General features: G+C 42.9%; 1 protein-coding gene and 1 pseudogene across 8 annotated transcripts in view; one reads left to right on the top strand and one right to left on the bottom strand.

Annotated features, from left to right (window-relative positions):
• EBF2 (EBF transcription factor 2) overlaps positions 1-15933 on the bottom strand; it is a 198812-nt gene that overhangs the window by 90815 nt on the left and 92064 nt on the right. The window lies entirely within an intron of this gene.
• LOC144244810 (large ribosomal subunit protein eL33 pseudogene) lies at positions 15038-15390 on the top strand (annotated as a pseudogene).

Here is a 15933-nt window from a genome sequence, read left to right as displayed (position 1 = left end):
GCCAGTGTGTTTCCAAATACAGTTAAGGGTGGAGAGGGAGGTAGGATTGGAAAGGGGGGTAAAAATCAAGTCACTTTCAATCAAGTGTCACACCTTTAAAGAGTGGTTAAATCTTTGCATTATGCAGCTCATCCCTTTACAACATGGGGTTCCCTTAGAGAATTCCCTGTTTACACTGGGAATTCCTCCAGGGCCGCATCAATAAAGCTGAACAGATGTCAGGGTGGAATGCCAGCGGCAGTGGCTGTTGTCAGGGGTACTGGGGAGGGAGGCACAGAACAATGAGAGCGGCATCTGCTACACAAAGCCCTCACGCGTGGGTCAGGTTCTGCCAGTGTGTAGAGATTCCACCCTACCCTTTGTCTGGGCACATTGCCTTTCTTGTTTCTCGATGACAAGGGTTGACACATGTCACCGGCCCTATCAGGAGTGTTATTTGTTTGCCACTTGCATATGCACCAGCGTTTCTGACCTCCCCCCATCTCAGGCAGAATGCGGGGAGAGCAGTGCTGAAACTCTCCAGCGCTGCCCCAATCTACAATTTCATTATGCACTTTGAGTGGAAAGTGGGATGTAGATGTCCTTCTTTTTAATTAAAAACATGATTGATGAGACTTAACTGACAGTAGGAAATGCAATTTAAATATTCCTTAAAGAGGCACTAACCCTGTTTGCGTGGCGAGGGCTGCGTTCGGTCTCCAAAGTTGCAACCAGCGGGAGAAAGGAAATTAAAATAAAAGCCCCGTTCAAGTCCGCTTGGCTGTGGCAGGGTGGTAACGGAAGCCAGCATCTGCAGGCTTGTAACCAGAAACTTCTGCACATTAGGAGCTAATGTGAGGTGTTATTCGGTAATGGTAATGTTCAGTGTGATGAAAGGCAGCAGATGAGTGGAGAAGAATACGATATGAAATCGTGTCAAACAAAACCCAACTACTTGATCGTACTTTTAAGGGACAACCCGGCTTCTAAAAGACCTTCTACCCAAACGCCCCCATTTGTCCGCTCTACAGAAGTGGTTTTTGCCCTCGCTGCTGTGTAGCTGGATTCTTCCATCCTTGGCTCCTCTCTTGAGCTGCTTTCTGTACACTGCCGTTTGATACGTGCATTTTAAGGAAAGCCCTCGATGCCCCGGGAAGGTTCAGGCTGCAGTACTAAGGCAAACAGGAAAGCGTTCACAATTTTGTTTCAAAGGCCTTCTCAGATTTATTCCCTTGGTGACCGCTAAGTTATTAGGGAAAATTATGCGAACAACGGGATGCAGTAATATACAAATCATGGGAACCCCAAAACGCAAGAGTCAGAGGCAAGAGTAAGTTTTCCTAATTACAAGGCCTTGGCGTTGGTATTTTCAGCCTGGAAACAATGGACGAAGTTGAATTCGGGGCTGTACCAAAATAGCGAAAGTTAAATACCAGCAGTGATAGCAGTTCAAAATGTATTTTCAAAATAAATCTGCCTTCTTTTTCTTGGTATTGTTTACAAAGGGGCTTTTTTTGGTGTTGTTTCAGGATGTTTGTTTTGCTTTGCTTTGTTTTCCATGGAAATAGTTATTTTCTGAGAAATGCAACTTTGAATTGAAAAAAGAGACTTTTGCCTAGATGTATACGCAAGAGTGGCCGAGTCAACATCACAGAGGCCTACTAAGAGTGTAATCTTCGTGTGCTGTGCGTGCCTACAGATTTTATTCTAGGTTTTCAAAAATCCCCTCAAGAGCAGTAGATACCACACACTATAGATCTTTTCCACTTAATTCCTAATTAAAGACTGATAAAAACGAAAAGCTTTTATTGAAACGCTTGGATTAGAGGAAAACAATTGGAGTTGATTTTTGGTGAGTATTTAACTAGCAAAGGTTAATTAGAATTGTAGCACTGAGATGTAAAAGAACAGATTCTGATCAATTGATTAATGAGATGTCAGAAGGTACAAGAATTCACCTTTGGGAGAAACATATTAAAAATGAAATATATTTGCAAAGCCATAATGTCTTCCCTCTTATTGAGTTTATTAACACTAGCAGCCGCTGTAGATGTTTTTCCATCCACGACAATGTACAGAAAATTATGGCTCCCCAAATCTACCCACAGTAGCCCCCAAACATTACCCGGTTTCTCCTAACACCCATAAAAGTTAACAAAGGCTCTAGGAACTGGCCCAAATCTCCAGCAACCCGTTTCTCTTCCTCTCTGCCTGTCCTCCCCTCCCACCCCACCCATTCCCTCAGCCTTACATATTCTGATTAATTTAAAAGATAAGCGGTTTTGAAATTCTGGATTTGAAATTATTAAAATAGGGCATGTTCTGCCCATTCTGGATTTATTGATTCATTAGCCTCATATCAGTTTCACTGTTGACAAGGGCGATGGGGTAGGGGAAAGGATCTCCCAAACGTTTTTCCTTTCTCAATTGACGGTACTGCTGAACAGACACATCTCCCTGTTTGTGCCATAGATGTTCTTTGTCACAATAAACCACAGTATATTATGTTTATATATGTCCTTCAGGCATGTCACAACAGTTTGGCATTCTGAGTGGCTCTACCACTGTGTACATTAAATAGTCATGTAGTTACATTAAACAGTGGGGAGTTCACACTTCACAACCACTCAGTGTTTTAAAACAGATGTGGGCTGTCTGTTGTCAGACGCTGGTGGAAAAGCTCAGAGGGATCTTGGTGGGAATCTCCAAATGAGTGAGGGCTCCCCAAATTTTCCACCCAAGTTCCTTCATCCCCTCTGTCCTAGAGGGGGTGGGTGGGAGAGATTTGGGGAAAGAGCTGAGAAAAAAAGGTGGGGGAGAAGCAACAACTTTTATGTCTTCGAGTACAGAGATCTGAAAAAAAGGATTCAGAATTCGGAATAGTTTGTGGCATGGAATATTTTGAGCGGGGTGGGCTGGCCGGGGTATCGTGGGATTTACTGACAGGAGAATTTTTGACAGTTGATGGACAGATGAATTCCGTTATGGAAGCGTTAGTCGAAAGCGGCAAGGCCAGATGGAAACTCACAGCTTGTCTTTAATATTAATTTTCTTTTTTTTCAGGAGATCAGAATTCCCTAATTCCCTAAAATGTTTCAATGCATCTTGAGGTATTATTTTTCAGATGCCTTTCTCCACCTACTCTTAGTAAGAGTGTTCCTTTGTGTTAATGTTATTTTTCCTCCCTTACTTTGAAAAAGAAAAAAAAAAAGCCTGATGTGTTCCTTTCTTTCTTTCTTTCTGTTTGTCTGTCTTTCTTATGGGAGTCTAGTTGCACAGCTGTTGAAATTCTTCCACCGTTTCCAATAAATAGAGAAGACTAATATCTTACCCTTATAAGATGCTAAATCTAAATAGGAGAAATGCTTCCAGAAGTGGTTGTGACTTTGGACCATGATAACTGAAGGAGCTAACGATTAAGATTTGCTTTGTGGCCCATTCGAAGACCTAACTCTTCATGCTTTCTGAGGTGGAAGGGGCAATCAGTTTTAGGGTGTCCATCTCCTAAACGGTAGGAATGAAGTCATCTACTCTGTTCCATGATGCAGTAGGGAGAGCACAGGGCTCAGACTCACAGGCCAAAGCTCTAGGTTTGGCTTGGCTTTGCTTCCTGACAGAGTGGTGTTACACGGGTCACTACACTGGCCTGGCCTTCATTGTGTTTCTTTGTAAAATGAGATTGGTATTGCAAGGAGGCAGCGAGGCCCAAATGGCCTCCACGTTTCCCTTTATGATGCTCAAAATCTTTTGAGTGAAAGCTGAGTACTCATACCCAAAAGTCACAGACTGCTGCTTTTCTCTGCTCACCACCAAGTCCCTCAGAGACCTAGGCAGCCCCTCCATGGAAGCTCAGTGAGTGGGGACAGTGCCCCACCTCTGCTCTCATGTTTTTCCTTCTGTTCCACACAAAACACAACTAATGTGAGTTTCTCTGTCACGGTGACCTCCCTCTTAAGACAAATATCTAAAAACTTAAAACGAAGTGACCCAGGGTAATATTCTATATTCTAACAAAACAAAGCTCCAATGCTCCTAACTTTTCTGGTCTATGATCTTTTCCCCCCTAGTTCCTTTATGTTATACCACTGGATTCAGCTGCGCTGAGAGCATTACTTTAAAACTCAGAGATATGTCTTCCATGTCTATTTATTGCCTATTTTCCTAATATTCTTTCAAGTTTAATGTAGAAACATGAACATGGGACAGCTTTCCCCAGAGTTTCCTACACATCCCTTTGGTTATATCTTGGTTCCGTGTGTGTGTGTGTGTGTGTGTGTGTGTGTGTGTGTCCAGACACACACGTTAATAAGTTAGTCTTGGTCAACCAGAGAAACCTTCTACAATTAATGTAATGAAAACATTTAGCTAAACAAAGGAATTCAAAGCAAAGCAATGGATTGTGGTTTGTTGGCAAAATAAAACAGAGACTTCCCTGCATAAGTTCAAAGACTGTTTCTATGTGGCTCAGGAGGGGTGAGCAGCAGGCATGAAACCTTGTGCCGGAAGCTGTCCCCATACCCTGACGTGTCCCACTACGTCATCAGGGATGAATCGCTTAACTTTGTTCTTTCTCCTTACCTGTGAAGCAGAGAGAAGTTCATTAACCCAGACAAGAGAGACAGGATGGACACCAATACCTTTTGGTTGTTTAGGGTTCCAGAAGACAGAAAGTAGGAGCAGTGGCTGGGATTTACCAAGGACTAGATCTGGCCCAATAGGGAAAACATTTGCTGAAGTGTAACCCTGCTCAAAATCAAACTCGGTCCCCTTGTTACCTGATTGCCCCACCATGATGACTAACCCATTGTTCAAGGTTTCTTAAAGATAATTACTACATGACTTCGCAGGTTGGCCTCGATGACATCTAAGCCCCTTCTAATTAAAAATACCTATATTTGATGATTCTAAGACACATAGCTAGACAATGGGGTGTTTCACAAAAATACCTGGAAATATCTTCATAAAACAATAGACTATTAAAACTGAAAGAGATCTCGCAGGGGAGGGGGAAAGGGCAACCTCTGGGCAGTCCCTACACCCCCACAAAGGTGGTGGCGGAACCAGAGTTAGCAATGACCTACATCTGAAGAGTATCTTACAAAATTATTTTTCAAAAACCTCTTTTGAGCCTCACAGCAACCTTCTAAGGCAGAACTCACTAGCCATGTATTTTACTGTCATTGAAATCATGGACAAGGGGGTTACATGACTTGCCTAAGTCCAGGCAGCTAGCAAGTATAAGAGCTGTGGCTGGAACTCGGAGCAACTTTCATCCTGAGCTGTTCCCTGTTTCCCTGGCACTTCTCTTTCAAGGATCTCTGAACACTTCTCTCTCAGTCTCTGTGTTCCCAGCCTCATCCCAGACATAGGCGTTAAGAATTATTAGTCACAGAGAATCACAGACACAGAAACGAAACTCTGTGGTCATGTCCCTCCATCCTTTCATTTAACAAAAGGAAACTGAGGCTTGGAGAAGTCATCGTTCAGACAGGCCAGCTGAAATTAAAAACCTTGATGTAAAAAAAAGTCTTGATTTTTGCATGGTTCCTCAAAGACCTTAAAATAGGCACCCTCCTCCTAGAGCAGGCAAGTAATGATTTAAACCAGGTGAGTGCGAGAATGATTTCATACACTACATTTTGCATGTGCCTCTTGAGGGAAGGCATGTGGAATACGTATATAGGCAGAGACCCCCAAATTCCGTGGCCTCCCCCTTCTCCCACACATGGTAGACTAGTAAATGTTTGCTAGCTATTTGTAAGGCTGACAGCAGGGATAATTTTTCCCATGTGCCAAACAACTTCATCCTAAAGGAAATATTTTGTTCTGGCAAATTTTAATAACAATTATAATGATACTTTATATTTATATAGCCCTCTATCTCTAAAATATTTTTTCAAGCCTTATTTTATTGGTTAGTTGATAGGGTGCTACAGAAAACCTCATGGGTATGGAGAGTAGTGGCAGTAATGGCAGGGATACAGGCCACTCCTCTCCAGTCCCTGGGGCCTTCCCCTCCCCATGCTTCCACTGCTACTGAGCTGGATGACAACTGGCATCCCCAAAGTCATTCCTGCATGCCCTCCTTTCTGCTCACCTTTCTCATCTGAGATTTGGGGGAGGAATGGGATAATAGCACTACAGAAGGGGAAATAGAAACCATAACTTCTCTATTATCTGATCCCCTAGTCTGTTCCTTATGCCATGGAGAAGTATTAAAGACACCTAGGTTGACCAGAAGGAGCCAACAGCAGTCCCAGACCACTGGCTGCCAGAGGGGCTAGACTTCATCCACAGTGCCCATTGGTTCTGTCTTCTTCCCTTCTTTACAAAACTTCCCACTCTCACCAAACCATTATTTATAACACTCCAACAAACTTATTAAAATATGGGGTGGGGGGGGGAGTTCCAAAGTTAACCATGTCCATTCCTAAGATGACCTAGGGTTCTAGTCCATTGAGTCCTCACTGCGGCTAAATTCTGGATCACTTGTTGATTCAACAAATATTTATTGAGTATCTATTATTTGCTAAGACCTGTGCTAGCAACTGGAAATATAAAGGAATTCACAGTCCAGCAGAGCAGAGAAAACTGTAAGATGATGTGTTTAGACTCAAGACAGAGGGGAGTTGGAGGTGCAGTAGAAACGCTTAAGAACAATGGACTCCATCAGGGAACACAGGGAACACATCAGGGTCCTCAAGCATACTTGCCAGTTTGAAAACCACACTTTTTTTAAAGCTTTATTTATTATTTATTTTGAGAGAGAAAGAGAATAGGAGATGGGCACAGAAGGAAAGAGAGGATCTCAAACAGGCTCCGCACCACCAGTGCAGAGCCCAACGCGGGTCTCGATCCACAAACCAGGAGATCATGACCTGAGGTGAAATCCAGAGTTGGATGCTCAACCAACTGAGCCACTCAGGTGCCCCAAAAACTAGACTTTTAAAAACCACCTCCGGGGAGGGGGGGATGGGCACGGAGAGGGGCACTTGTGGGGATGAGCACTGGGTGTTATATGGAAACCAACTTGACAATAAACTATTTGTAAAAAAACAAACAAACAAACAAACAAACCACCTCCAGCAACCTATATTCTAATATAACCCTTCCCCAATTGAATTTGGTGTGTGTCTTAGAGGAAGGAAGTCTAGTTAGGTAGTAAGCTAAATTAGACACCTTTCTTCTGAAGAATGTACAATTCAGTCATCTAGGCATAATGCTGGCCCATTGTCAGTCTTCAGTCTGTGGAGTGAAAGAAGTCCACAAGAAAAGGAGCTGTTTCCAGGATGGAGCATAAGTCCTACTATGTGGCTAAGCATTCAGTTTCTCTGACCTTTTTAAGATATTATGTATCTGTATTTGATTCATCTGTAGCATATTTTTTGGAGACATTCATAATTTGCAGTTTTGAAAACTGATAACAAAAATATTTTCATTTTATTTATTTTTTTAAATGTTTTATTTATTTCTGAGAGAGAGAGAGAGAGAGTGAGCTGGGGAGGGTCAGAGAGAGAGGGAGACACAGAATACAAAACAGGCTCCAGGCTCTGAGCTGGCTGTCAGCACAGAGCCCGACCAGGGGCCCAAACCCATGAATCGCGAGATCATGACCTGAGCCGAAGTTAGACGCTCAACCAACTGAGCCACCCAGGTGCCCCAAAATATTTTCATTTTAAAAATCAGATAACTAGCCTTATACATGGGCCCACACACTGACCACTAGGTACTGGGACAGTATAGGTTTGTGGATTCACTACTCGGGCACTTGCTTGGGCGTATGTACACTCTTCAATTTGACCCAGTGAGAGTGAGTGGCTTGCATTTCATGCCTATTAAGTGCACATGCTTCAGTCCCGAAGGGTTCTTCTGAGGGATTTACTGTGTCCTAGTACTTGACATGAGAAAAAATATATATATAGTATATAACATATATTATATATCATATATAATAATATATAAGATATGGAACATAATACACTCCATAAATGTTTGTTGGATCAATATACTTACTAATATGTTCAATAACCGCAGCTGCTCCCTTTCCAGGCCCCTTGGACATGGGCAGCACTTCTGACACAGTATGATGGTTCTAAAACCATCTCCTCCCTTTGCTTTCCTTCTTGTATTCTGAGGCTGCCCTCAAACCCCTCTTCTGAATTCTCCTTCCATTTCCAGGGGCCGAGCTCTTTATTACCTGGAAGTTCATGGGTCCTTAAATAGTCTAAAAATTGGTTCAGCCCAGTCTGGCTCAGGATGGAGAGAAGCTGCAAATTCCTCCATCCAGTGAAGAGAATGTCTTCAGGCGACTAGAAATACACTGTTGTCCTTTACGCTTTGCTGAGAGGGGCGTTCCTCCAGTGCTTGGGGGTTTTCAAAGCCTTTTACAGTCATTAGTGGAATGACACAATATCTCCCTTTTAGAGAGGCTCCGTGGAGATTAACCACTGGCTAAGGTCATCAGGACAGAGTCTAACCCCTAGCCCCCTCCTCAGGCAGCTTCAGAGATACATATATGGCAAAAATCATTCTGGAAATAGAAACAGAAAGCCTTTTCTAACTTGACCAAAGCCTAAATTGGAGATTCTACACATACCTTCTTTCCTTGATGATTAAGTGAGGGGGTAGGGGCTGGGGGGCCCAGAGCAACAGTAAAATGAGGAGCACAGCTTGTGCCCAGTGACACCCCCCCCTCCACTTCCCAGCTTCTCCCCTGGGGCCACAGAACTTAACGACTATTGTGTATGCTCTTTTGCTGGTCAATGGCTGCTGTATGGACTTTTGCATTGGGGGATGTGTTGTAGGTGTGAATGTGGCAAATTGCATGTATTTTATGTCAGTGAAGAGGTAACTTTCTTGAGCACAGGACTTTTCTCCATGAAGCTTGTCTGAAAACTAGAGTTCACATCTATGAGGAACTTCATAGGATTCTTGTCTCTTTAACCCTGATCACCTTGTCTCCCCAGCTGTGTAGGGGCCGAACTGGACTAATGGCCAAATATTTGTTCCTTTTGTGGGAAAAAACTGTTAAACTAGAATAGAACTTCAGAGGTCATCCGGTGGAAATACCTCATTTAAGATCAAGGTTTACTGGCTCTTAGTTCACACTACCTTTTTTCTCTACCATCTTCCAGCAAAGAATCTCATGGGGTTGCCCATGACTGTTTTAGTTCTGGAGACCTAGTTGATAGGTTATGTGACATCACTCCACTGCTTACAATGGAAACCTCTGGGTTCATCTGGGAAGCTGGACAGCCCAGAAAAATGCACTTCTTCCAGAAATACCAAAACACAATGAAAGAAGCCTATTTTAATCTGGAACATTCTTCTCCACCTTCCAATTCCTTGGTGGAAATATAGCAGAATAGGACACTAGAGGATCTCCATGACCATCCTGATATCTTGAAGAATCACAAATGTCTTCCATGGCTTTGGAGCAGAGGAGAAAGACTTAGGGGAGAAGGGGGCCACAGTGTCCTCCAGACTAATGGCCTGGGGCCACACCCAAATAGGCCCTTGTTCCCCTTTGCAAAACATCTGTGTGAACAGACAACCTTAAAAGAGGGGACGTGTCCATAAAAAATTCACCTTCTTAAAATTTTTAATTTACGTGAGGCTAATTATTTGTCATTTGCTTGGTTCACAGTGGGTCTTCCACAGGCATGGGAGACGAGCCTACGGCAGGGTCCCATCCCTCCAAGAAGTCACAAGCTAATGAGAGGAAAAGACACAAATGACAGAGAGCTAGAAAGACATTTATAACGAAATGTTATAAACACCGTGTCTAAACCATGGTGTCACCATTTGGCTGAAGTAACCTTCCCCATCTCTAAGCTCCCAAGAATATCTCCCATTCCACTTCGCTTTAGACCTCCAGTGTGTTGCCTGCTATACAGAGTTCATCCCTCATGGGTGTCAGTTTTCTCTCCCCCGACAAGACTAGACGTTTTTGCAGGCAGAGGTCAACACTTGCTGTTTGAATCACCCTTAGCATCTAGCATAGGACTCTGTACATTGCTGCCCTTCAAATATATATACATATGTATATACACACATATATACACACACATATATACATACATATATGTATATATAGACATACATATACATGTATATATTCATACATACACGTATATATACGCATATATACCTGTATATACATATATATACCTATATATACACAATATACCTATATATGTACACATATACACATATGTACACACACATATACACAAATATATACATGTATATATACACATATATCTAATTGACATATATATGTGTGTATACACACTCACACATATATATCTCAATTCTTAAGTGCAGTGGTATATGCAGGCAAGAAGCCAGGGCCTTAGTGGTGTTCTGACATTCAACCTCTGTTGGTAGGATAGGGTGCAGGTATTTGGGCCTGCTCTTGAGAAAGTTGTTTAACCCTCTGGGCATCAGGTATCTCAAATGGATTAGATTTTAAGGCCCAAGGGTTAGACACCTGTCCTTACTCCGTGTGATAACCCTTCAAGCATGTGATGATTGCTATGTTGTTCCCCTTCTCCCACCTGGGACTCCCCTGCTCTCAGCTTTTCCAGGCCCTCTGATCCAGGCTGTGGGTCCTATCACCTGGTTCCTTGGCCTTCCAATTCTCTCTTTGTCATAGGCCCAGTTTTCTTCTTCTGCTGTGGCCCCAAAGTTGAGCTCAATACTTCTGTCTTATTTCACATGAATTGCTTTGGGGCAATATCTCCCTTGTTCCATATCATGTGGTGGTTCAGATCAGAAAACTTCTGACACAATTCTGTGGGTTGCTGACTTCCGAGGCAGCTGGCCTAAGGAAATCCAGGCAAAAATCCAGGCCACCTTCTTCTGTATTTTTCCTGCATTTTATTCTCATTTTATTCAAACTCTGGGCTCAAATGAAGTTTCTTGCATCACCCGGTTAGAGAGGCAAAAAGAGTCATTCCAGGTTCACCCAATACTCAAGGTCTCTTATGCCAAAATCAAGATGTGAGAGGCATCATTTATATAGAGTGAACTATTTCTTTCTCCTACTTTATGTCTCTTTCAGCTTAATCGTGTTTGGCTTCAGGGGTACAGTGAAAGCCTATGAAGTTTGTTTCTGGTAATGCAATGCTTTGAGGGCCTCTGAATAATGGGTCTATAACTGGGATTATGGGGGAAAGACTAAGAGGGCTGGGGGGAAGGTGGTTCTGAGTCCACCTCTGTTAAATGTTTCATGCTGCTGGAGGGTAACTAAATTGATTGGGGTAAAGGGAATTTATATTCCTTGTGCTGTATAAGGATTCAGGACTCTTCAACCTCTTAAAATAGTCTTTCATTCCAAAGATGGGAGAGCCTTTTACTATTAATAGAGAATGTTGAAACATAGTCTCAGAATGAGCAAGGGGTTGAATTTGGAAGGACAGTCCAAGGTGAAGGAGAGCTGACCGCCATCTTAGTGGTCTGCTTGCTGAAACACCAAGAAGTCCTCACAGACCAAAAAACCATCTTTCCCACTGTCTGGAATGATGAGGAAATGCCACCATTGGAATGAATTCTTTCTGATAAAGAATTCTTCAATTTCCAGAACCTCCTATTAAAGTGTACCTACTACGGGGCACCTGGGTGGCTTAGTCGGTTAAGCGTCCGACTTTCGCTTAGGTCAGGATCTCGGGGTTCGTGGGTTCAAGCCCCGCATCGGGCTCTGTGCTGACTGCCAGCTCAGAGCCTGGAGCCTGTTTCAGTCTGTGACTCCCTTTCTCTCTGACCCTCTCCTGCTCATGCTGTCTCTCTCTCTCTCCTAGAAATAAATAAAAATATTTTAAAAAAATAAATAAAGTGTACCTACTACTTGTTCCAAATCTCATAAGCATTTCTCGGCAAACACCATATTTGGAATGAGGCAAGAGCTAACTAAAGCAAGCTCCCTGTGGGAGTGGAGCCCAGTGAGTATAAGCGCAGGATGTGGCAAGCCACGGAGAGTGCTTAGGAAAGAGTCCAGGGTCCTACCAACAGGGCCTGTACCTGATTCATGACTGTATCTCCAAGGCCCACCTGGTGTCTTCAACTGTATGTATTTTTTATGTTTGCTGAGAAGGAAGTGGCTGGAAGAAAACAGCTAAGTACCAGATTTCCTAATTTTCCCAACAGGTTTCAGAGATGGTAGTGTGGGGCAGCAGCCATGAACAGGAAAGATTTACTCTTCTGGACTCTACGAAGATGGAACTGTTCTCACCCTTCTCTGCCCTCCACCAACTCATCTCCATTACCTAAACCAGCAACTGGTCTTGGACTGTCCTCATGAATGATACCACCCTCTATATTCAATCTGTCAACCAAAGCAGAAACCTAGCAGGCCACCCAGACTTCTCCTTCTGCCTCACCTTCACATCCAATCAAATCATGCTGATTCTACCTCAAAATAGCCTTCAAGCTTGGGGTGCTCCAAGTAGGGGTACTCTCTACACCCACTGCTATGCCTTCATCCAAGCCTCCCTCACTCCTTGCCTCAATCATGCCAAAGGTCCCCTCATTGGTTGTCCTGCCCCAGGCTCTCCCTCTCATGTAACCCTCACTCCATACTCTAGCTCCAGTCAAAGCCAAATCCAATCAGGTTGTAGCCCCTCTTAAAAACTTTTGATTCTTGTCCAGCCACCCCCAATGCTGTCATGGTGTTCACACCAGAGTCCATACTCCTTTGTTTGCCCTAAAAGTTCCTTAATAACTTGCTGCTATTGATATGAGCCCTAGTTGAAGTTTTGCAGTGTGGCACATTCCCCCTTCTCTTTTGCACATTTTCTTGTTCCTTCTACTTGGATGCTGTTCCCTCTTTCCCTTCCTTAGTAGCACCTCTTCATTCTTCACCCAGTCTGGGCATCACACACTCTGATTATCTCTGATTCTTTCTTCCCTAGGCAGAGGTAGGTAGGGGTCCTTCCTATAAACTCGGTACAGATCTCTGATAAACACATGCCCTTATGTGGTTTTTGGTTTCCTCATCTGTTTCTCTAACTGAACTGGGACCCTCTAGAAATCAGCAACTAAGACACTCAACTCTCTCCATAGAGCAGAAAGTCTATTACATGGAAGATGTGTAATAAATGTTTCTTAAGGGCATGAATGATGCCGGAAAATTCTTCCAAAGAGTTTAGTTGGTGAAGCATGCATTAATTTCTTCTTCTGTTTATTCATTCATTCATTCATTCATTCATAGAATCATTCTATAAGCATCCTATTCTTTGGAGGTAGAATCTGATTAGAAATTAATCCTAAGGGAAAGGGTTTTCTAAGTGATTTGATTTCTCCTTGGCCTGTCTTGAAGGAACCAAAAATGACAATGTGCAGTGTCTCTCCTGCCACATATACTCAGCCCAGCTCAGGGGTTCTGAGGATGAATGAAAACTCGAATGGGTTATTTCTCTAGAGAGCAGGCATTGTTACTCTGGGGAAACAAGCTGATTCTATGACTTTGAGCCAGCATCCACATAGAGGAGCTTAGGGGATGATTGGAAAGAAGACACTCCTTTTCCAGATACCTCTCTGATCCGGAGGAAGCAAACCAGCTCATTGCTTCACCTTCCCCAGTTACAATGTCTTATGAGGCATGGGCCCAGAGTCCCACTCTAATTATACCCTGTTTGACTAGGAAACAGAGCTCCTGATCCATTCCTAAATCTCAAAGTAGTGTGACATTTATAACTACATTAAAAAGGAAATGCTCTTTGCTGTGTGCCTTCACTTGAGATAATTGTACAGTGATAACACTGTTGAGGGGCCTGAGGCCCTTCCCCAAATGACAGAACAGAGCCATGACTTATAAAGCAAAGGGAATAGTAGTTCTCTCGTTGGGTCCTGAACACAAGGGAAATAAATGGAGCCTTAACTGAAAGATGAATATATCTCAGAGAACTCCTGAATTTTGGAAATCTGGGAGATCTAAAATCTACTCCTCCATTGGAGTCAAGTGCCTCTGCCTTTCCTGTTGTCTGCTAAAGGAGACCAACTGGGTGTGCCTTTTATCCAAACTCCAACGATGACTGCAGACCTCTGGGCAGCTGGGGCTTACCACACCTGATCCAGGAATCCAAACACATATCAAAAATCATAGCTAAGTAAATAATAGGTCTTGTGCAAATTTACCCTTCTGCTTTTCAAATGTTTCCAGTCATGATCTTCATCATCATCACCATCACCATCATCATCATCATCATCATCACTTCCCACATGCCAAACACTTTTCAAACACAATCAGCACATTAACTGATTTAATCCTCAGAACCATCCAGTAAGGTACATGACCATTATTGTTCCTATTTTATAGATGAGAAGATTAAGGTACAGGGAGGTCACATAACTTGCCCATGTCTGACAGTTAGAAAGAAGTAGAGCTGTGATTCAAGTCAGGCAATCCAGTTCGAGCATGCCATATCATATTACATCATGCTGCCTCCTCCATTTCAAACAGTTAAGTACCCCTCGTAATGGTATTGGGAGTCAGATTTTAAAAAAATTTTTTTTTCCTTTAACAAGGTCCTCATGTAGTTTGGAACCCCCAGTTGGGTAACTAAGAAGGTTGCATGAGCTACTCCCTGACAGAACATTCCTACCAATGCCTGAAAGCTGGCCATCAGAGATCCCTTCCATGGGTTTACAGGTGGCCGTCATCATGTCCTTTAAGTACCCCAAGGAGGGTAATATAAAAAGTCACTAGTACTTTAGTACCAGCGAGGTTTCTGGATCATTCCTTCATTCACATGAAAGAAAAAATCAAGGGCATTATAAGGATAATGTTGGAAGTAGAGGAACGGGGAGGTGGAGTTTGGGGGTGGGGAAAAGAGAAAAGGAAGGTGTTCCCAAAAAGGGTGGAAAATGACCACATTTGGAGGCAGTCAGGAAAGTCAAAAATAAACTTGGCCTACTTCACAGTTTTGCCTAGAGCTGGCCTAGGGGCATTCATCAGTACCACACAGGATGACATTTTTGGTGAGATGTTTTACAATCAGTTAAGGGCTACCGCCATCTTGGAACCTGTGGAGGCCTGCTGGGAACAGGACTCCTGAAACGACAAATATGTCTGGAAGGCTGTGGTCCAAAGCCATTTTTGCTGGCTATAAACGGGATCTCAGGAACCAGAGAGAGCACACAGCTCTTCTTAAAATTGAAGGTGTTTATGCCCGAGATGAAACTGAGTTCTATCTAGGCAAGAGATGTGCTTATGTGTACAAAGCAAAGAACAACACAGTGACTCCTGGGGGCAAACCAAATAAAACCAGAGTAATCTGGGGAAAAGTATCTCGTGCTCATGGAAACAGTGGCATGTTTCGTGCAAAATTCCGAAGCAACCTTCCTGCTAAAGCCATTGGCCACAGAATCCGTGTGATGCTGTACCCTGTACCCCTCAAGGATTTAAACTAACTGAAAAGTAAATAAATAAAGGTGTAGATTTGTTCTCTTGAAAAAAATAAAATAAAATAAAATAAAATCAGTTAAGGGCTAAATCATTATTTCTAGAAATATTGACTTCATCCCCTTTTGAAATAAAAACTGTGCCAATAAGCAAGAGGCCAAGTAGATCTGGTATTTTACAGAAGACAACAGGGCATAGTTCATCAGTCTAGAAATGCATTAATGGACATGGTTTGAAGACCAACTTTGATGAAGGGCAGCCTCCTTAATCAGAGCATCTGAAATGAGCCACCCCGCTGAGCTGACTGATAAATAATAGACTGCTAGGTTCCATTACTTTCGCAAAGACCTCTTCCTTTAAATTCATACAATGGCCCCTCAAATTCCATAGTTTGCTAAGACAAGAAGGCTGCCATCACTGATGCCTACTGGTATCATATTTGCACATTTTACTTAAAAATAATAGAACTGTACAATGAAATTGGCTTCATTTTTCAATTACAATAAAAGCTGCAAAACACACGCAGAATCTCTACATAAAGGATGCTTCTG

This window comes from Crocuta crocuta, unplaced genomic scaffold (genome assembly GCF_008692635.1).
Source record: "Crocuta crocuta isolate KB4526 unplaced genomic scaffold, BGI_CrCroc_1.0 scaffold395, whole genome shotgun sequence".
Taxonomy (NCBI): domain Eukaryota; kingdom Metazoa; phylum Chordata; class Mammalia; order Carnivora; family Hyaenidae; genus Crocuta; species Crocuta crocuta.
Note: the sequence above shows the minus strand (reverse complement) of the source record. Positions and strands in the feature narration are given on the sequence as shown.